This window comes from Apium graveolens, chromosome 9 (genome assembly GCF_009905375.1).
Source record: "Apium graveolens cultivar Ventura chromosome 9, ASM990537v1, whole genome shotgun sequence".
NCBI classification, from domain to species: domain Eukaryota; kingdom Viridiplantae; phylum Streptophyta; class Magnoliopsida; order Apiales; family Apiaceae; genus Apium; species Apium graveolens.
The window spans coordinates 212,240,486-212,263,966 of record NC_133655.1 but is presented as its reverse complement, the minus strand read 5'-3'; positions in this window follow the sequence as shown (position 1 = coordinate 212,263,966).

Sequence of the window (23,481 nt, the reverse complement as noted above, 5' to 3'; positions counted from 1 at the left end):
AACCCTTCTCCTAAGCACTTGTCCCTTTTCGATCTATAACCCTTTCTGGTTGCTCCATATAGGTTACGTCGGGTTGCATATCTATGCGCTCATATGCCTCTATTTATCTGGCATCTGAATTACACTTCCTTAACATTGATACATGAAACACGTTACGACCTGCTACATGTTCGGGGTTAGGGCTAGCTCATATGCTAACTTTCCAAACGTCTTAATATATCCAAGGGTCCAACAAATTGTAGACTTAGCTTTCCTTTCTTTCCGAACCTCATCAATCCTTTTTCAAGGGTTTCCAAGGGGATACCTATAACATTACTAGGCCCCCTATTTCATACTCTTTATCCTTTCGTGTCAAATCAACATACTTATCATGTCCATCTTGGGCTACTACCAGCCGTCCTCTGATTAGATCTATCATATCCTTGGTCCTTTGGACTACTGCGGGTCCGAGCATCTTACGCTCTACAACTTCATCCTAACATAAGGGAGATCAACATTATCTTCCCTCAAGAATCTCATAAGGCGACATCTCGATAATGACATATGATCTATTGTCGTAAGATAACTCAATCCGAATTAAGTGATCATTCCAAATTCTTTCAAGTCTATTGCACAGACTCTCATTATAGCTTTTATCATTAGAACTTTTGCTTCTCAATACCCATTCTTTTCCAGTTCGTAATCGCTACTACCTTCCGTTCCTAATATTATACTGGTTATACTTTTGCTCGTTAGCGTTCTATAACCTTTTAATAACCACGTCAACCTTAGTATCACGAATGTGTTCCCATTCCGCATACTACCACCACTTTATTACTCCTTTTTCAGTTGTTTCTATTTTCCAAAATTTGATCAATCAAATAGAAGTAAAGGAATTTGTTGAGAGATCACTATGATCATGAACACTTGTTATATCGCATAGTTAGTACAGAAGGTGGCCAGCCTTTAGTACTTGACAAGCAATTAAACAATAGCTGGTATCCTACTCGGCTTCTATCACACAGATAGATAGTCATTCGGCAATACCTCCCCTTCTGGAAGGGTTGTTCTTCTCAGCTTACACGAAATGAAAAGAAGAGAAAAGAACGAACTGAAGAGAATTGTATATATGAAAAAAAATATACTGCCACAAAATATCTGGCTTGGAACCTACCTCTGAACTATAGAGGTTTATCATAGAAGAACAAAACATATATGTATTTATATCAGCATCAAGCATTATAGCCTCGTATTTCCCATGCCTAAATATTTTCGCTATCCCGTCCATCATTCTATAGACCCATGCTCTTCCTCGAGCTTATACACAATTACCTTTGAAACTCCCTCGACATCGAAAATCGAATCTGGGATCTCATTCTAGACATCATCGTTACTTGAATTCTATGCTTGCACCGCAACCTTCCTCGTATAATAATACGACTCTCTATTGATAAGAAAGAATAATAATTCACTAGGTAGATACTCTACTTAATTAGTCTATCAATGATAACTTATACACTACCACGACCCGATTAGTGGTACTCAATCTCAACACCCATTCCAATACAACTCTCACGGTTGTAATCAGCTCAATACTCGCAGAATCATTGCTGCCTTACTATGGTCCACCACTGACCTACTGTCGTCATTCATTTTCCATGAAGTCTTAATAGCTAACCATACGGAGTCCATACATGTCGTATCAAATCCTTCTAAGGAGGTAACATAATCACCATTCATGATTCATGGAGTACACTCCTGATCCTGACATACATACATGACATGAAGCATATAAAATTGCAGAAGAGTTTCAATCAAAGCACCGATAGCAGGTTAATACCATTCTTAATCATACGCCCTAAATAGAGGACTTAAGTCAAAGGTTCGTCTAGTCCTTTTTGAAACATGGTCCTGGCTTATCTCAAGATAGTACCTTCTAAGATAGATAGCCTGCTCATGGCGATTACACGAATTAAACCTTTACCAACTACTATTACGGTTGGGTATTGCACAGTCATCAGAAGGAATGTCAATCTTCCAAACCATAATACAACCTTCATAGCTTTAACCATCATCACTGTATTCCTTTGGCACAAGCGCCTATAATTATCCTCTTACCTTTAAAGTGTCGGCCACCTCTTTGGCCTTTCCTGATAGTAAAATTTCCTTACAGTCAATGTCATTTTAACCACCTCCAAATAAATTTTCTACCTTATTTCAATCACAGCTTATGTGAAAATACTTTTCTTTAATATCTGATGAGTAAAAAAAAAATTTCCATTTTTCCATAAGTTATCCCCTCAGTCTTTAGAGGTTAAACACTGTCATGACTGACTCTCAATCATAATTAGAACATCTTTTATCTTAAGTCCTAATTGCCCTGAACAATTTCGACCATTACTGGTTCGATCCATACTTTCTCGTGGTTTAACACGTGCCCCACTTGGCAACATTATAATTACGTCATATTTCCTTTATCAACATTTTTATTCTTGAGAATTTTGAATATTACCTTTCTCCTTGTAAAACCTCTAAGGTTATCCTTCAATCGTTCCTCCTGTATTCCCTAGATACAGGGCATATCAAAATACCATTCACTATTACTAGAACCATTGTTTATATACTTCTGAAAAATTTCTCCACTGATCCTTAAAGGTTATTATTACCTTAATCCTTTCCAATTCATACTGTCAAAACTCATACTATCCCTATTAAGGGTGAAATGCCAACCTTTATGCATTCCCCTAGGATTTGTTTTAAGTTACCGATGTTCTATTCTTAATTCCACCTTTAAAAAGGTACATGCATCCTTCCATGGATAAATCAAGTCATATATCCTTGATAGATTATCTTATTCATCATTCCCACCTCGATAGTAAATGCCTAATTTCACAATAACATCTGTATACAAAATGAGGTTAATCAAAATGGCCTCCAAAAGATAACAACGGTTATCCGCTTTTCTTGCCTAATCTGGTAACGATAACATGGATGTTCTGGAAGATATTGGTCGTGTTCAACGTGAACTTCTTCTTAATAATTCCTTATTTACTTTTGTTGTTTATCTCAACAGTCACCTCAATGTTGGGATATCTTTCATATCTGGCGTCTCCCTTTCTGGGTATCATGCCACCGGTCTTACACTTCACCTTCTTGAAGGTCACTTCCTTCATCCAATTTTCTTAATTTCTTACTTTCTTATCCCCTTAGTCTATCCGCGTCTCATTATTTATCCTTCGAATTATCTCAAGGTTTCCTCGAATCTTCCCAACTTACAGGGGAAAAAATATATGTATCTCTTATGCCCTCAACCATCAATTTTAACTCATGGTGAATCACCCTCATCCTGACGATTACATACTCTTCTATTTCTATTTCTACGAGTCTTTAGGGTTTCCTCATACCAAACTCCCTTATCATTCCTCAAACTCTATTGCCGTTATATTCCTTTCCACTTCAATTTCTTTTTTTTTTCCTTTCTCTTATCATTATTTCATGAACCAACACAACATAAGCATTGATTCCAACATCCCGTCATTCTGGATTCGTGTCCTCAGAACGAATCTTGACAACTTTTACAACTTAGATTCATAATTTTTCATACTCGTCTGCCTTTGTTCTGGCTCTAAAGCTTTTACTCTATCTCTATAACCTTGGGAAGTACTTTCCTGAAAACAATTGACTGAACTTAAATCAGTTTATTATAATCTCTTGCTCCGTGCCTTCCTTGGTCTTTCACCAGCGGGTGGTCTCTCTCTCAGGAGGGTAAGTGATAAAAACAGACTTTTGAGATTCGTCAATCATTTAGAATCTTAAATGATTCCTATATTTCCTTTAGCCAGGCTCTTGCCTCGACTGGGTCAGCTTGTTCCTTGGAACTCTGAGAGCTTAGCGACTTAAAGGTCATGAAAGAATTTCCTACCGCATTGTTTCCTCAAGGTGGTGGCTGGGGATAATAGTCTAAGTTCTTTCTAGATAGGTCCATGAATTGCCGTATAGGAGTACCGTCTCGGGTCTCCTTTCCTTACTCGACTTTATGTTTCCTTAGTATGAAATGTTTCATCCTACTCCCCATAATTGGGGTCATTTTTTTTAAAATCCTCATTTTCCACTCCATTATGTCATGGGTTCCTTCTATCTTGATGGCGACCTCCCTGACTATCACGTTCAGGGTTTGCTCTAAATCTTATTCCTCCAACTATGGCTCTCATCTAAGTTCTCATCCTTACGCTCTTGAACTTTTCGGAACCCAAATTCTATAGGAATACCTCATTATTCCCTTATCATCTTTCTCGGTATTAATCTCATATTTATTTGTTGGCTCTCTGCCTTCATTCATCACCTTTCTCTGGCATCGTATGCTCTTTTCCAATAATTCGGTCTCTATTGCAATCTCAAACAGCTTTTCGGTACCGGCTCCGGTTACCTTCACTACTATTTCCAAAACCTCTTATAAACTCTCCCAAAGACATTATCATCTTGAGTCTCTCCTTTTTACTAAGGGCATCAGCCACCACATCAGCTTTCCCCGAATGATAAAGAATCTCCCAATCATTATTCTTGATTAGCTCTAACTGCCTCCTCTGGCATATGTTGAGCTCTTTCTACGTGAAAATGTACTAGAGCACTTATGGCTTAGGTAATTCTCGCACTTCTTTCTATACAAGTAGTGCCTCCAATCTTTAGGGTAAAACTATTGCCACGAGCCTAAGCTCATGGGCGGGGATATTGAATTTCATATTACCTTAATTGTCTTGACATGTACGCGATTTCCTTACCGTGCTGCATAAGCACGCACCCTAAGCCCTTGTGCGAAGCGTCACTACACTTCATAAAATCTCATTTTCCATCCGGCAACGCCAACATAGGGAACGTCACCAACCTTTGCTTCAGTTCTTAACAGCTGTTCTCGCATTTCTCTGTCTATTCAAACTTCTCATTCTTATGAGTAAGCCGCGTCAAAGGGGCTGCGATCTTCGCAAAGTCCTGTACCAATCTACGATAGTAGCCGGCCAATCCTACCTCTGGGAGTTGCCCTAACCATGGTCATCAATTCCTCAGTGGTCCTTTATTCATTCTTGTCAGGATCCTTCACGGAATCCTCCTCAGCAACAATCCCTTCTAGGATAACATCCTCAACCGTTACATCCTCAATATCAACATCATCCGGTCCTGCGTTAGGACACTCTATCGGATCCACAATTCGATCTCCAATTAGTAATAAAATATCATCGCACTGTTGCTCCTCAACCTCAGGGTTCGGAGTCCCGCTACCATATACGATAACGAACTACGCTCCTATCACGATATTTATAAGGGTTCCCATAAGGGTTTTAACTGTCAGTACTACGTTAGGTAGCCCGACTATGAACTTGGCAAGAGTTCTTATTATCTTAGTTAACTTATTATCTTAACGTCCCATCATCTCTGAGGTTTATAACGCTTAGCTCTGATACCACTTCTGTAACACCCCCAGATCCGGGGTCGAGGATCCGGGTCGTCACGGTCTTTCTTTCCACAATATCACTTCACTTAATTAATAATAATAACCTTATGCTGTGACCCCACACTAACACACACCACAACCCGTTATAGTCTCAGAGATGAAATTTAAATAAGTACAAGTCTTTGAATCCACAATTTAAAAGTTATTACAACCCAAAATGATTACTTGATAAATTTACAGTTAATTGCCATTATCTGCCACAAGTTATAATTATACATAATTGATTCTCAAAAGTAGATGGTCTGATCTACAATAGATCTACCTCTGCAGCTATAGTAGCTACAACATCAACGGGAAGACGCGGGACGCTTCCCACGCGCTTGCGCTGGGTCTGCTGGAGTCTGGCCATCTTTCCTAACTGTTGTTGTGTGATGAAGAAATAAAGCAAGGGTGAGCAGCAAGCCCACCAAAATAATATGTATAATGATTTACAATATATGAGCCTACTCATAATACTCATGAAAGTCTTGGTCAAAAGAAATGAACCAAGTTTGATATCTTAATGCGATGAAGTCGCAAAATATTCAGTATATATACATATATACTTTTCAAAATATTGGAAGTCCTCTTCCATGCATAATATACACAAAGTCCCAGTGTATAACTGTATAAAAAAAAATATCGTTGCAAGGTGATCTCATATATCTAACCTTGTTTCAACGTTTTTCTGAAAATCTTTGTCATTCCTAAGACAATTATTAATTAGATATAAGTTTAAAAGATGAGGTTACCAAATACCCCAATATACTTATATCTTTCCCAATACTACTTGAACTACCACCGTTCAAGTTATAATCAGTTTCAAAAGTTCATCACATAGATGAGACTACAAGACAAGATTTGAATAGATTCAATTTTTGAAATATTATTGAATGAAATAAAGTTACGAGATACTTTATTTAGTCCCGATATATATATATCCACATATATATATCTCTTAAACATTTCCTGGAACCTCTGTTATGTAAAGTATGAACAGAGTTTGAAACATCCAATGAATTTTGGAAAGGAAAAGAAAACCTTTGGCATAAACCAGATATCTTGCTGATCAGGCAAAGATACCCATAAGTAACCTTTTCTACTAGTAGATGGACGAATTCCCCACTGGTCATGACCCTGGCCGCATTAGGACCTATGCTGGACTGCCACTCAGCCACTTATGCATTTGATGGACTCCCACTGAGCCACTTACACTATCATGGACGCCCACTGAGCCCATGTTGCTTATGCCGACTTAATAGATGGACTTACTTCCCGAACGTTGGGTAAGTAATCAATTCATTTACCAAAACTGCAACCTTGTTGCGAATATAAAATACACCACAGAGCCGGATTCCCCAGGTTTTGAACGAGTATTTAAATCCCCTTTAAAAGGAAGATCTTAAATATAAAAATGAGTTTTGGGATCCGCTCTAACTTTTAAAAATCATTTTGAAGACTCGAAAACACTTTAAAGAGTGTTTGGAGTAAAGCTGATTTAATGAAGTAAATCAGTCCCCAGAATATTTAGAAAATGACTGAATATTATTATTTAAATAATATTCCCATAAAGAATAATCTTTTATAAAAATAATTGAAGTAGAAGTTTTAAAACTTATACTTGAAACGAGTATTAAATAACCAAAGATATACTTATATGAAAGTATTATCTTTATTTGAATAATCGAAAATATGTTTGATTATTAACACCTTATTCTTTAATAAAATAAAGAATATATTTCAGCAAATAATCGGAGTCATAGATCCTCAAATGAATATTCAAATAATATTCATTAAATAATAAAAACTGAGTCATAAGTCTTCGAATGAATATTCAAATAATATTCAATAAATAATATAAAAGAGTCATAAGCCCTCGAATGAATATTCAAATAATATTCAGATAAATAAATAAAAGGAGTCATACGCCTTCGAATAATATTCAAAATAATATTCATTAATAAAGTAAAAGGAGTCATAAGTCCTCGAATGAATATTCAAAATAATATTCAATAATAAAATAAAGTTAAAGTTATCGAATAAACCTTATTCGATTAATAGTTTTAAAAACTATATCCATATATATACATATAAATAAATATATATATATAATATACTCGGGAACATCGACTCCCGGTTTAGAAATATGTTCACCTTTTATCCCCTATACTAAGGGTATACGCAACTACTTGCTTATTTCTAGCATAGGTATTATGCAACTATAAGCATTGAAATCAACAGATAGATAACCAGATTACGAAACAGACATGCATATATACCATATTAGCATGCTCCAATATATCGCAAAATTTGCTAATAACAATCATGCAATATCACAAGATAATGCATATACATATATTTACATCACAGCAACAGTATAACGGGTAGAAAACTTGCCTGAGCGACTGGGGGTTACGAATGGCTCGGGACGAGTCTGGTAACCTATAAACAACAAGTAAGTTGGAATTAAACCAAAGTCACTTGTAAATCTATACTTTAACTAACTTAGACTCTAATGCTCGTTTTGCGCTCACTGATTCGCTTAAGTCACTCGGGTACCCTCGGCTCCACCATTTTTAATAATTTAACCTTTATGAGTTTTAAAGCGATTCCTTCGCGAGTGTCTTACCAACTGCCTAACACACTTACCATAAATGTTTCATACATTAATTAACCCTTTTTGGTCTTTAACCTATGTTTCAAAGTAAGGCGAGGGAAAAAGTTTCGTTCGCGAAACGCCGTTACTTGAAACGGTCGTTACTCCTAAACCGTGCATCGGAATCGAACGTACTACATATCAAAACGAAGCTCGTAACATGAGCTATCTAAACATGGCAGTGGTCATAATCTAGCAGGGGGTCCTCGGGTCCTAATGTTATGCACAAAACAGTCTAAAGAAAATCGGACGTTACGACGGCTATGTTTACGCGATTACCAATATTTATACCACTCCAATTCTTTACCAATTCACTACAAACCACCCAACCATCATCAATACATCAAACACAACTTATATCAAGGCAAAGTCAGTCCATAATCTCAAGGTTTTCCAACTTATTCAACCGCAAACATGATCTACTAACCATAACTTAAGATTCATTAACCATTAACCAAGATTCATATCCAAAATCACCACAAATCCAACCAAACTATCTAACATACATGGATCTTGCTATACATACATGGATATTTCTATATATACATTAATCCATCCATGAACTCATCAAAACTCAAAGTTCAAACTATAAGTTAAAGGTGAAAGTTGTTTATACCTCCTTGAAGCTTCCTAACACAACCCAAGAGCTTTGAATGCCTAAAAGAACCTTGATCCTTGCTTGTATAACCTTAATCTTTCATAAAAATTCAAGAAAACTAAAGTTATTTCTTGAAGGTTACTATTCACCATCTTCTTCCTTGATTTATTGGAAGAGATTGTGAAGGAATTAGGAGCTTAAACTTATAGCATATCCATATCTATGTACAAGGAAGCTTAGATAATTACCTTGTGATTTAACAATGCTTGGAACTTGATTTTTGAAATTCTTGCCCTTGAAAAAGATGAAAAGCCGAGAGCAAGATGATGAGAATGAAATGATTTTGTGTTTTTTGATTTGTTTGGCTTAGCTTGGTTGCTTTTTATTTTGTTTTTGGTTAATTACCTTAATAACCTTATATTTGTGTGGTTATAAACCAACCACACCTCCTCCTTCCCTATGTCATGCTTACATCACATTGCTATGTCATCCTCCCTTCCTTGTCCTCTTCTCATTGGTTGGGTGACATCACTTCCTCTAATCCATTTGCTTAACTTCCTAATTGTTTGCCTAATGACCGCTGATCTGTTATACGGTTCGCTTAACTTTCGTTTTCGTTTATCGTTTGAGGGATCATACCCGGGATCTTATTACTTAGGTTCCCTTAACCTTTCTCAATATATTATATTCCTTTTATGATCCTCTCCTATAATCCTTTAATTTAAATCCTTTTTATCCTGTTACCTTATACTCAATTCTCTCCGTATCTAGTGGATTTCCGGGAAAAATCAAAGTGTTCGGATTTGGATTCTGACGATCTTTACATACACTTATATCCCATATAAAGTACTAATAAAATCTCAGAATATCCATATCAGAACCCCTACATAGTGTGGCATGAAAAGTTTTCTCATTCAGCAAAAACACTATTCATAAGGGTTTCAAAAATTTTCCAAAAATTGGGGTTATTACATTGATCGTTTAATAAGATTGGGTGTTATTAAGGGAAATGGAACTCGTGACAACCCGGATCCCCGACCCCGGATTTGGGGGTGTTACATCAATGAACCTTGGAGGCTGTTCAACATAAACTTCCTCTTCGAGTTCTCCATTTAAGAATGAACTCTTCACATTTATTTGGAACACCTTAAACTTCTTGTGAGGAGCATAGGCAAGAAAGATTCTTATTGCATCTAACCTTGCAACTGGAGCAAATGTCTCATCATTATCAATGCCTTCTTGTTATGAGTAACCCTTTGCAACCAGTCTTGCTTTGTTCCTTGTAACAATGCCCTCACTGTCAGTTTTGTTTCTGAACACCCACTTTGTGCCAACTAAAGATCTGTTCTTTGGTCTTGGCACATGATTCCAGACTTTTTCTTTTCAAACTCATTGAGTTCCTCTTGCATTGTTGTGACCCAGTCAGCATCTTGCAGAGCTTCTTCAACCTTCTTAGGTTCAGTTTGAGATAGAAATAATGGTAGAGACATTCATTCTGAGTGGCTTTTCTTGTTCTTACACCATTGTCATGGTTTCCAATGATTAAATTAGGTGTGTGTGACTTAGACCATTTTCTTGCTAATGGAAGTTGACTCCTAGAAGAAGAACCTCTCGCTTGATCCATGAATTCTCTGTTATTTCTTTGAGTAGTACCACTATTGTTTCCTGATGCTCCCCCTGAATCAGTATTTCCATAGTTATCAGTATTTGACTTATCAGAGTTTGAAGAAGATGAGTCTGATGATCTTTCTACTGATGTTTCTTGAGTTGAATCACTTGCAGTAGTCTCTGGATTTGTGTCATGTTGCTCCCCCTCAACATATGCTTCAGTGTCAGAAGAATTTCCACTATTATGTGGAAACTCAGAGCTTTGAGTGATATCAGGACTCACTGTATCAGAGTCGGGATTTAAAAGTTCAGCATAAGGTACTTCATTTTCAAATCTCAACTTATCATGGTCATCTGAATCTTCTAGACATGTTATCTTCCTGTCATCAAAAGATACATGTATAGACTCCATGACTGTTCTTGTTCTCAGATTGTAAACTTTGAAGGCTTTTATAGTCAACGGATAACCTACAAATATTCCTTCATCAGCTTTCATATCAAACTTGATAGGCTGCTCCTGATGATTTTTGAGAACAAAACATTTACAACCAAATATATGAAAGAACTTCAAATTTGGCTTCTTTCCTTTCACCATCTCAAATGGTGTTTTTCATGCTTGTTGATCAATATTGCATTTTGTGTGAAGCAAGCAGTTTGCACAGCCTCAGCCCCGAAGTAGGTAGGCCATCTTGCTTCTTCTAGCATGGTTCTTGCAGCTTCTATCAGAGTTCTATTCTTTCTTTCAACAACTCCATTTTGTTGTGGAGTTCCAGGAGCAGAAAACTCTTATTTTATCCCCCTGAGTTTGCAGAACTCTTCCATATAGCTATTCTTGAATTCAGTTCTATTATCACTTCTGATGATCTTCACTTTGTATGTTGATCATTTCTCCAGCTCCCTCACATGATCAAGAAGAATGGATGGAGATTCATCCTTGGTGCGCAGAAAATACACCCATGTGTATCTTGTATATTCATCAACAATCACAAGTGCATACCTCTTATTGGCAATAGACATAACATTCACTAGACCAAAGAGATCAACATGAAGTAGATGATAAGGTTCAAAAATTGAGGAATCAGTTTTACTCTTGAAAGATGTCTTCCTTTGCTTGGATTTCTGGCATGAATCACATAAGCCATCAGGAGTAAACACTGCATTGGGAAATCCTCACAAGTTCATTGATATTGTTGAAGTTGAGGTGAAAAAGTCTTTTATGCCGGTTCCAGTTGTCTTTCACAGATGCCCTACTCAGTCGACAAACTTTTGAATTTTCAAAATTTGTGGAGACCATGTCTTCATAAAAACTACCATGTCTCACATTAGTCAATGTGATCTTGCCATCTGACTTACTAACAATTTTACAATGCTCCTTATAAAAATTGACATGGTAACCTCTGTCACAGATTTGACTTATACTGATCAAATTTTGCTTGAGTCCCGAAACTAGAGCTACATTTTCAATGATGACATTTCCAACTTTGATTTTTCCATATCCCAAGATTTTTCCTAAGTTGCCATCTCCATAAGAAAGCTTGGGCCATCCTTCTCCTCAATTTCTGATAGCAGGGATTTATAACCAGTCATATATCCTGAGCATCCACTGTCCAAGACTAGAGCATTCCTCATGTCACCCTGCAATCAGTAATTTGAATAAGTTAGTGTTTTTAAGGACCCAAACTTGCTTGGATCCTTTAGCCTTTTTAAGTTTGTTAACATATGCAGCAGAAGACTTCATATGAGAGTTTATATTAACATTCTTACTATCAGTATTTATACATACAGAAACAAATTTTGCTTTAACTAAAGAGGGTTTCAGTTTATAAAAATTATAATACAAACTGTGATACTCTTTACATATATAAATAGAGTGCTAAACACTGCCACAATTAAAACAAGGATTCTGTGGTTTATATCTAGTTGTTCTATTCCTAAACTCTAATTTAGAAGGAACAACTTTTATCTCTTTATTCTTCCTACACAAATTAGAAAGATGATTAGTGCTACCACAGTTTGAACAGGTCTTCTTAGGTGCATTAGGTGGGGTAACATAGTTTTTATTCTTATTAATACCTATCTTGCCATACATATTATTCCTAGACCTTTTCCTCTTGTCTTTCATGTGTAAATCCTTCAGCTTTTGCTTAAGCTATTTCTGAGTCATTGAACCAATATTTACTGAGTTTGTGTGAACTTGTTCACTCTTTTCAGTAATTAAGTTTGATCTAGGTGCTAAGGTAGTACCTTCCTCATAAATTGACTTAACAGAATTAACACTAGGATTAAACTTAATGGTCTTTATTTGAACCTTGTTCAATCTGACCTGACTATCAGTTTTTATTGGTTTTGTTTTCTCAGTTTCTTCTCCACTTTTCTTATCATAATTAGATCTAGATGAATATCCTAATCCTGATCCCCAACAGTCCTTTTCTAAGATTTCATGAGTTATCTTTCCTGAATTAGTCCAAACTTTAATGACTTCTCTCTCCTTAGCTAGCTCCTTTTCTAGATATGCATGTTTTTCTAACAATTTTTCTTTAACATAAACAACATTATCTCTTTCTTTTTGAATTTCTAGCATGGAAAGTACCCCAGTTTCTAGGTAATCATTCCTTTTCTTAAGCACACAATTTTCACTTTTGATTCTATTGTTCTCTAAGGTTTGATCCCTAAAACTAACATGCATAGTCCTAAGAAATAATCTTAATTCATAGATATCATCAGTATCAAATGTAAGAGTAGACTGAGGTACCTTTAATTCAGCATTGTCAGTCTCATCATCAATATTTTCCATGAAAGCATAATTGATCCCATCATCCGATTCTGATGAATCATCCCAGTTTCTCTTCTTTGAGATCAAAGTTTGTTTCTTCTCAGCTCTTGGTTTTCTGTAGTCAGCTGCAAAATGTCCAATTCTATCACAGTTGTAACATCTTTCTTTTGACTTGCCAGGTTTTCCAGATCTACCTTCCTTCCAATCAGTATCTCTTCTGTTGTTCCATTTATTAGAGATTGAGGAACTGGAACCTTTTCTGGAAAATCTTCTCCCTTTCCTGAAGTTTCTGTAGACCATCTTCTTGAAACTCTTAACCAGTAGGGCAACCATTTGATGCATATCATCATTATTGTTGTGATCACTGTCAGTATCTGATTCAGTATCAGGATTTGAGTCATCATCAGAATTTGATGATTCAGTATATGACTTAGCAATCATGGCTTTCCCTTTGGAGTATCTTTTCCTTCTAACTTTCTCTTTTGGCTTCTCTTCAACTTTAAGTGCAACTGGTCTAGCTTTTGATCCTTTCCTCTTGCTTCTTTGCTCCATCTCTAGTTCATGAGTTTTCAAAATTTCATAGATCTCATCTAGAGGAGTTTCATCAAGTTCATAGTTATCCCTTATTGATTTGACCTTATAGTCCCACTTTTCACGGAGAGCAAGTAGGAACTTCAGGTTTGAGTCTTCCAAATCGTATTCTTTGTCGACAAGGGATAAGTCATTCTGCAACTTCTGAAATATGTCATAGATCTCAGTTAAGGACTCATTGTCCCTTGAGTCAAAGCACTCATATTCTTGAGTAAGTATTGTCCTCATGTTCTTCTTGATAGCAGTTGTAGCTTGATCCTTTACTTCTAAAGCATCTCATATCTCTTTTGATGTTTTACATCCATTGACTCTATTGGACATAACATTATCAAGACTCTTGTGAAGAAGGATAAAGCCTATCTGAAATTGGAAGCAAAGTATGAAGCTCTCTTGAAGAAACAACAGGGAAAGGCCTACATAGTTGAAGGTAAGAGATGGGATGATGCTGATGAAGATGATGAGAATGACGGATTTGGAAACTATGCACTTATGGCTCTTGAGAAAGGAGAATCATCCTCATCAAAATCAGAGGTACCAATTCCAACTACCATTGATTTAAATACAAGCCAATATAAAGAAACTGTTGAAAATATGAGTGTAGAAATGTTTCATATCCACACAAGCATGGTGGCAGCTACTGAGGAAGTTAGTAGACTGTCAAAGACAAATGAGAGGCTTGAAATTGAGAAGCAAGAATTGGAACTGCAGCTTGTTGAGCTTGAAACTGTCAAGCAAGAAAATGAATATCTGAAAAACAAGCTCAAGTGTGCAAGAAAATGAAGATACCGTGTTGAGGGAAAAATTGGAGAAGAATGAGGTGAAATTAAAGTCTTCCAGAAATGCATCTCAGTTGGTTGGACAATACCATGAGAAGAATGAACCATGTGCTAATATAGCTATTGGTTTGGACTATGATGCCTTGAATAAGAATAAGAAAAATGAAGGTGACAAAGGTAAAGCAATTGCAAATCAAGATGTCCTAGTTATGCTGAGAAAAGTTGATGCACCTTTGTTCAAGGCATGTGAAGTCAATTTCAGTGAAGTTGAGTTGGTCATCAAGAAAGAACTTGCAGATGAAGACAATGAAAAAAATGAAGAAACCACTCATACTGCTGAAATTAAGAAGAAGCCCATGGTCAACCAAGTTTCTAAGACACCAATCAAATAAATCAAGACTGAGAATACAGGAAAGAAAAAGAATAACATGAATGAAAAAATTGGAGTGAACAAGAGCAATAACTTTGCATTTGTTGTAGACACTCCTAGGAAACAATGTTAAAAGTGTGGCTCTACAAATTACCTAACTCACCTTTGTAAAAAGGCTGTTAGTGACCCAAAAGTGGGAGAATGCAAATACAATGAAGCAAAGGCTGAATATCCCTATTCCTTCTATGACAAATTTTTTTGTATTCCTTGCAATATGAAAGTAATGACAAGCTGCCATAGACTGAGAGTAGATCTCAAACAATTTAAACTTGGGTCTACAACTAAAAAGGAAAATGCAAATCAATCTTTGAACACTGTTCTTTCTGAGTCATCAAATTCTCCTTCTGCAAATTCTGTTAAAATGAAGAAAGTACTTAACACTCCTTGGGTAGCTAAACACACTTAATCCTCATTGTGTGCAGGGCAAGGTGAAGAAAGTCATATGAATCATAGACAGTGGATGCTCCAGGAATATGACAAGTGATAAAGCCCTGTTATCATAATTTGAGGAGATGGTTGGCCTATTGGTGACTTTTGGAGACAACAACAAAGGATTCATTATGGGATATGGAAAGTTAATTTCTGGAAATATTGTCATTGAAGATGTAGCACTGGTAGCTGGTCTTAAGGTGAATCTCTTGAGTGATAGTCAATTCACAGATAAAGGATTCAAGGTTTCATTTGAGAAATGAGACTGCTCAATTATCAGCAAAAAGACTGGAAAATTTATTTGAAAGGAGCAAGAAAAGGGCTTGTTTGTTGAATATTTATACTCAACAAATAAGGATGGTATATGTTGCTTCTACACCATGGCATCTATTGAGCAATGCAAACTATGGCAAAAGAAACTCTCTAACCTGAATTACAAAGAAATTAATACCTTGGTGAAAAAGGAATTAGTGAGAGACATGCCAAATCTGGAATTTGCTCAAGATGAAGTTTGTGAGGCTTGTCAAAAAGGAAAAATGAAAAGGTCTAGTCATAAAAGCAAAGCTGTGAATTCCATAAGTGCACATCTGCAACTTATTCACATGGACCTATTTGGACCAGTTAAAGTCTTATATATTTCTAGAAAGAAATATGCACTTGTAATAGTGGATGACTACTCAAGGTATACATGGGTAGAGTTTATGCATTCAAAGGATGAAACTCCGCACATTATTATTGAACATATTAAGAAAATTGAGAAGCAGGATGAAGATCAAAATTATGTAAAGAGATTGAGGAGTGACAATGGCAGAGAATTCAGGAATGCAATTTTAAATGAATTTTGCAAAGACAAGGGTATTGTTCAAGAGTTCTCAGCTGCAAGGACACCTCAGCAAAATGGGGTAGTTCAAAGGAAGAATAGAATTCTAGTTGAGGCTGCTAGAACAATGCTGTAAAATGTCAATTTTCCAACAAGTTTTTGGGAAGAAGCTGTGAACATTGTATGCTACACTCAAAACAGATATCTCATCAACAGAAATCTTGGCAAGTCACCTTACTCAATCTTGTCAAAGAAAAATCCTACTATGGCTTATCTGCATGTGTTTAGAAGCAAGTGTTTTATTTAAAAAGACAACTCTGAATATGTGGGAAAATTTGACTCTAAAATTTTTGAAACAATTTTTTCTGGGATATTCATTGGAAAGAACTGCCTACAGAGTTTATGTGCTTGAACAAAAGAAAATTATGGAAAGCACATATTTGACTTTTGATGATAACAAGTGTCTAGGCTTGGAGTGCCTTGATGAGAGTGAAGCTGAAGCCCTTAAGTTTAAAAATCTAAACATTGATAGTGATTCTGAAGATGAAGCTGAGATCAACACAGGCAATAGAATGAATGAAGAGTCAACGGAGCAAGTGAATCATGATAATGAAAACTAATCTCATACACATGAATTTGATAGCACAAACTCAGGGGGAGAAATAGGAGAAAATTTTACAAGTCATTCCAATGGTGAAGAAAATGTAGAAAATTCAAGCCAACAAAATCACACCATAAAATTGGATATGAGTCACACAAGAGATGTAATTATTGGTGATCCAAATGCTGGAGTGAGGATTAGAAGTGCAACTGTAAATGAATGTCTACATGCATGCTTTCTTTCACAAATTGAGCCTAAGAAAACTGAGGAAGCTCTACTTGATCCTGATTGGATATCTGCCATTCAAGTTTGGAAGTTAGTTCGTGCACCAAAGAACAAAAGCATAATTGGAACAAAGTGGGTGTACATGAAGATAATGGATGAAAATGGAATCGTAATAAGAAATAAAGCAAGGAAGAAAATGGATGAAAATGGAATTGTAATAAGAAATAAAGCAAGGTTGGTTGCTAAAGGCTACTCACAAGAAGAAGGAATTGATTATGATGAAACTTTTGCTCCAGTTGCAAGACTTGAAGCAGTTAGGATCTTTCTTGCTTTGGCTGCACACTCAAATTTTAAAGTGTATCAAATGGACGTAAATAGTACATTCCTTAATAGTGAGTTGGAAGAAGAAGTTTATGTGCAACAGCCAACGGGCTTTGAAGATCCAGAATTTCCAAACTTTGTATACAAATTACTCAAGGCTCTCTATGGATTAAAGCAAGCACCTGGAGCTTGGTATGACACACTATCAGAATTTTCGCTTAAACATGGATTCACTAGAGGTACAATTGACAAGACTCTCTTCTACAAGCAACATGGTGGTGATATGATCCTAGTTCAAATCTATGTGGATGATATCATTTTTGGTTCTACTCATGAAAAGTTATGTCAAAGATTCTCAAGGCTCATGCAGAGTGAATATGAAATGAGCATGATGGGAGAATTAAGTTACTTTCTGGGACTTCAAGTTAGTCAAAGAAGTGATGGAATCTTCATCAGCCAAACCAAGTATGTTAAAGATTTATTGAAGATGTTTGGAATGGTTGATCGTTCACCTGCATCTACACCTGAGTCTATGGCTGCAAAGTTGGATGAAGGTAAGAAAGGAAAAAAGTGTAGACATTTCAGGTTATAGAGGAATCATTGGATTTTTGGTGTATTTGACTGCTAGTAGACCAGACATTATATTTGTAACATGTCTGTGTGCAAGATTTCACGCCAATCCAAAGGAATCACATTTGATGACTGTGAAAGAATTTTCAGATACATAAAAGGGACACCAAACTTGGGACTATGGTATCCTAGCGGAACTGGATTTGAAGCTATTAGTTACATAGATGCAGATTTTGTTGGATGCAGGGTTGATAGGAAGAGTACTAGTAGAAGCTGTCAATTCCTTGGACAAATACTCGTATCCTGGTATAGCAAGAAACAACAATTTGTATCAACTTCCACAGCTGAGGCTGAATACATAGCTGCTGAAAGTTGTTGTGCTCAAGTGCTTTGGATTAGAAATGAGCTAAAGGACTATGGCCTAGTGTTACACAAAATTCCAATTATGTGTGACAATACTAGTGCTATTTTTATTGTGGCTAATCCAGTTAATCATTCTAGAACAAAGCACATTCATGTAAGGTGCCATTTCATTAGAGAACATACTACAAATGGTACCATTGAGTTTATTTTTATTCCAACAAAAAAACAATTAGCTGATATTTTTACTAAACCTTTGGATGAAGCAACTTTTGTGACTACCTCAACCCCGGGGTCAGGGGCTGACATCACCAAAATATGATAAATTATAACAAAAACTACTAAATAAACTTTATTATAATACACGACCCCAACCAGGAGCCGAAACAGGTTCAAGTATTATTTAGGTTACAACACACACACTAACTTATTCAAAACCAGACACTCTCGCTTATTACAGCAACTCATCAAACCTCAGGGCCTGATACAAACTACCTCAGAGGAGCCGAGACCGGAGGCTGACACTCTACGCTGACCTGGTCTTCTAGACATCTGCAATAAATAAATACAAAACAAGTTGCAAGGGTGAGAAATCCATTGCTCAACAGTACCTCTATATGAATAACCAGTAACAGGATGTATATAAAATAGTATAGGAAGAGATATTAACTGATATACGAAAAATCCGTAAAACAGGTATAAACTAGATATCAAAACTAGCATGCTTTGCAAAATAACATCATTTGTAGTGTGCTGTGTAAAAATACCAGAGTTCAATTTTAGCATGTTATTTCCTTTCCAAAACCACTGTCCATTTCTGGACCCATAAATCACTTATCCCGTTACGGGGACTATAAATCATTTGTTCCGTTTCGGGAACCATTAAATCTTTATCAGATATATAAAAGAGGATGAATTCTAGGGACAGCTGATCAGTCTATCCCACCATAAATTTTGTTCCGGAACTCAGAGACTAGCTAGGTCTCTGTCATGCTGGACTAAGCGGCCTACCAGTGCGCGCATCTGACTTAGCCTCTTACGCAACCATGTTGGGCCGTTACCTAATAACGGACCTCTTACGCCAACTGACCATCCAATATCTGATTTATTTTTATCCAGTTTCTAAAATCATTTACACCTATCTCTGTTTAAACGATTACAACACACATTCTAAAAATTCCTTTTTAATTTTTAATCACAATCTAGAGATAGGCATTTTCAGAAGTTACTTTTTCCCCAAAACCTCGTTCAGTAAAACATATTTAAATTTCTGTTCCAGTACATAATTTAAATCAACAATTATTCATATATACTGAACTGTAAAAGATTAGTTCAGGGGTACTTGCCTTGCGAAGCTTTGCACTAACTCTGGCTTAACTCTAATTGACTTCAACTACTGGGTCCTTTGACTCGAACCTATGAAATCGAAATAACCTAGGTTAAACGACCGATCATACTTGACTTTTCCTCACTAACTAATTACCCTACGATATAATTCTCGACTCGTAAGCATATTAATATCAGTAACATATACGTAATAATAGTGCACATAACAATTAGAGTTTAATTTGTATTAAACGAGATATATGTACTCGATTTATAATTTAAGGTAATTTTTAGAAAAATTGGACAGCGACTCCTCTGTTTATAGGCCTACCCGTCGAAACATCAATCGACGACAAATCCCAACAAAATCAATTTGAATCGTCACATAACTAAATTTTAGTCCCGAACATAATTTATACAAATTTTATTTATTAAAATATTTAGGACTCAGAACAGGGTCATCACCGTCCCCCGCGCGCTCGTAAAAATTCATCGCGCGCGGCGACAAAATTTATTGGTGCCCGAAAATACACGGGTGTCCTAATAAATTTCACCGATTTATTAAAATCACATCCCGCATGAATTAAATTTAATATCACGAAATATTAGTCAAAATTCCTGCATAAAACCAAAAATTAATTAAATCCCAAACTGCACAACACGCGCACCAACACGCGCCACAACCACAAACTGCAACAATCAACCGGAAAACCAAAAGAACCGCGACAAGAATCAGGGAAAACAGGGACACACACACATGCAACTGAATACATACACATGACATACATATATATACGTATATATACATATATACATCAACCAGAAAGAATCGGATCAAAGGTCACCGGAAACGAATCGGAAAAATAAAGCTATGGCGGCGGTGATAAAAACGGGAGGAGAAACGGAGATAGAGAGGAGAGGAGGAAAAGGGAAAACAGAGGGGAAAGAGAGAGTGTGGAGGAGAGATTAAGGCGAGAGAGAGATGAAGAGTAGAGAGAGAGATAACGAAAGAGAGAGACAAACGAGAGTAGAGAGACAAAGAAATTGATTGTTAAAAAAAAACTCTGCTGCTTACATGTATCAAACAATTTGCCAACTGCTAACACGTGTCCTGAACCCCTTTTTGTAAAATTTCTGGTTCGTTTTTGCCAGTTTGACAAACCAATCGCGTTTTAAAATTTATCGAAAAATTAAAATTTTAATACCAAAATTCTCGAAATATTCGAGAGTTAATAAAATAAAATTTCCATAATTTTTAAAGCACTTTACAACCACAACTTATACCCGCGTTAAACAAATAAACGAAACAACGCGCGAGTAAGATTACTCCCGAAAAATTACCAAAACAATTTTAAAATTCTCAAAATATTATAAACATAATAAAATATGAGTTTTATAATTTTTGAAGAATACAAGAATTAAATATGGATTTTACAATTTAAATGAATTCAGAAAATCATTGAAGAATAAGTAAATAACAGAATATTGATTTGTAAATTTTGTAAAATCCCTAAAATAATTAGCAAAATTATAGAATCATAAAAAATATTTTAGAGACGACCCAAATAAATAAACACAGAGACCATAAGTAATATAAACTTATTTATTAATTATCTACGTAATAATTACATATTTAAATATTACAGAAATATACGAGTCGTTATATCCTTCCCCCCTTAAAAGGATTCTGCCCTCAGAATCTCTACTAATTAAATAAGTGAGGATATTTGTCAAGCATATCTGATTCTAGTTCCCAGGTAGACTCTTCTACCCTAGGGTTTCTCCAAAGTACTTTAACTATAGGGATAGATTTATTCCTAAGTACACGCTCCTTACGGTCTAATATCTGGATTGGCTGCTCCACATAGGATAAATCCGATTGAAGCTCGATCGGTTCATATTCAATTACTTGATTTGAGGCAGGAATGTACGGCTTCAACATGGACACATGAAATACGTTATGGATATGCTGCCACTGCGGGGGTAAAGCTATTTCTTATGCAACTTTTCCTATTTGCTTCAAAACTTCGAATGGTCCTACATATCTCGGACTCAGCTTACCTTTCTGACCGAATCGAACCAATCCCTTCCATGGCGAAACTTTTAGTAATACCAATGATCCTACTTCAAAACTTACGTCCTTTCGATGCAAATCTATATTCTTTTTCTGTCTATTCTGAGCGGCTTCCAATCTTTTTCGAATTAACACTACTGCTTCTTTTGTCTGCTGTACTAATTCAGGTCCTAACACTTTCTTTTCTCCTACCTCATCCCAGTATAGAGGTGATCTACACTTTCGTCCATATAAAGCTTCGTAGGGTGGCATTCCAATGCTGGCGTGGTAGCTGTTATTATAAGAAAATTCTATTAATGGTAAATGATCATCCCAACTTCCCTTGAAATCCAAAGCACATACCCTTAACATATCTTCGATCGTCTGAATCATTCTCTCACTTTGGCCATCAGTTTGAGGATGATAAGCGGTGCTCATATTTAACTTAGTTCCTAAACACTCTTGAAACTTTGTCCAAAACCTTGAATTAAATCTTGGATCTCGATCTGATACTATAGACACAGGTACCCCATGCTTGGCAACTATCTCATCTAAATATATTTTAACTAGCTTTTCCAGAGAATACTTTTCATTAATCGGGAGGAAATGCGTTGACTTGGTCAATCTATCAATGATCACCCAAATGGTATCGTGATTCGATCTTGTCCTCGGCAAGCCTACCACAAAATCCATTGCAATTTCTTCCCATTTCCACTGTGGAATCTCCAGAGGCTGCAACAATCCACTAGGTCTTTGGAGCTCTGCTTTTACTCTCTGACACACGTGACACTTGATAACCCACTCCGCAATCTCTTTCTTCATTCATGGCCACCAGAAGTGTTTCTTTAAATCTTGGTACATCTTCGTGCTACCAGGGTGAATAGAAAACCTAGAATTGTGCGCTTCATGCAATATTTCATTCTTCAATTTTGCTACTTTAGGAATCCAGATGCGAGAGGAAAACTTATATAGACTGTGGTTATCCTTTTGAGTACATAATTCTTCTCCTGCCAGATCTTCCAATTCTCGTTCCATAACTCCTTCTTGATATCTTTTAATCTTTTCCATTAATGCTGGCTGGAAAGTAATCTCGTATAGCGTTTCCCGATGTTCACCTAATACTCGAATTTCGATTTCCATCTTTTTCAAGTCCCGGGCTAATTCATCCGCGATACGGGCCATTTTTAATTTCTCTTTTCTACTTAGAGCATCAACTACCACATTAGCCTTACCTGGGTGATAGTTAATTGAACAGTCGTAGTCCTTAATCAACTCTAACCATCTCCTTTGTCTCATGTTTAAGTCCTTTTGGGTGAATATATACTTTAAGCTTTTATGATCCGTGTAAATATCACATTTCTCTCCGTACAAGTAATGACGCCATAACTTCAAAGCAAACACTATAGCTGCCAACTCAAGATCATGAACTGGATATTTCTGCTCATGGGGCTTTAACTGCCTAGACGCATACGCAATAACCTTATCATGTTGCATTAGCACACAGCCTAATCCTTTAAAAGAAGCATCACTGTAAATTACGAAATTCCCAGTTTCATCTGGTAATGCTAACACTGGTGTTGTCACTAGTCTTTTCTTTAGCTCTTGAAAGCTTTCTTCACAATTCTCCGTCCAAACAAATCTCTCATTCTTTCGGGTCAGCTTGGTCAACGGGGTTGCAATCTTGGCAAAGTCCTTCATGAATCTTCGGTAATAGCCTGCTAATCCAAGAAAACTTCTAATTTCAGTCGGGGCCTTTGGTTGCTCCTATATGGATACCACTTCAATCTTCGCAGGGTCTACCTTAATACCATCCTTACCAACTATATGACCTAAAAATTGAACTTCCTCCAACCAAAATTCACACTTTGAGAACTTAGCAT